Here is an 850-nt window from a genome sequence, read left to right on the forward strand (position 1 = left end):
TTAAAATATATATTTTTTATATTACCTATATATGAAAACATGTATAAGTTAATTAGGACGGCGCATTGGAGTATTAATGGCAGGCCAATTGTTAACATTTTTTAAGTTAGTGGTGCCATTGCACACCCTGCCCCCCCCCCCCAAATGACGCCCCTGCTTGTTCGATGTTCGCAATGTCAGCTGTTTCATCGGCGAGTATTGAAAAACATTGAGCAGAGTTCACTCTATTCACAATTCGTTTCAATAAAATTTGGTTACACGATTCGATAATTTCGTTTTGAATCGTCGCACTTGTGTATTTTAAATGTCCATTACTTTCTAAAAATAATTTAAGCTGCTCATCACCTCGAGCCCTATACCGTAAAATTTCCCACTTATTTCGCCACTGCCTGCACGGCTGCAACCTAGAGAGCTGTTTATATATATATATATACACGTAATATATATAATCAATGCTAATACCTATTGACTATTATCTGGTATAAGATGAAAATATAAAATATACATTATTCAATTTTCATTTTTCAAAGCAGTTTTAAAATATTTCGTTATCCGTATTTTGTGATACTTCAGTAATGAATATAACTAAGAAAAAATTGGGGGGGGGGGGTTTAACCCCCAGGACACCCCCCCTAAATACGCCACTGCCTGCATCATTCACAACGTCGTTCACCATAAAGCAGTTTGTTATCGAGTACGGTCGGCGTAGTGTCGGTGCGCTGGGTAGTCTAACGATATCCAGCACAGTGACCTACTCGACCGTACTTGATGCATTCGTGCATCCTAATGTGTACAGGCTGGCCATCCTGTACACATTAGTATCTCGGCGGACTGACTTAGGGGAAGTCAT

The 850-nt window shown here is 39.1% G+C and overlaps 1 protein-coding gene across 1 annotated transcript in view; it reads right to left on the bottom strand.

Moving 5' to 3' along the window:
• The window catches only part of LOC103310989 (zinc finger MYM-type protein 1-like), a 7,880-nt gene that overhangs the window by 2,507 nt on the left and 4,523 nt on the right, over positions 1-850 (bottom strand). The window lies entirely within an intron of this gene.

The sequence above is a fragment of the Acyrthosiphon pisum genome, unplaced genomic scaffold (assembly GCF_005508785.2).
Source record: "Acyrthosiphon pisum isolate AL4f unplaced genomic scaffold, pea_aphid_22Mar2018_4r6ur Scaffold_21036;HRSCAF=22848, whole genome shotgun sequence".
NCBI lineage: Eukaryota > Metazoa > Arthropoda > Insecta > Hemiptera > Aphididae > Acyrthosiphon > Acyrthosiphon pisum.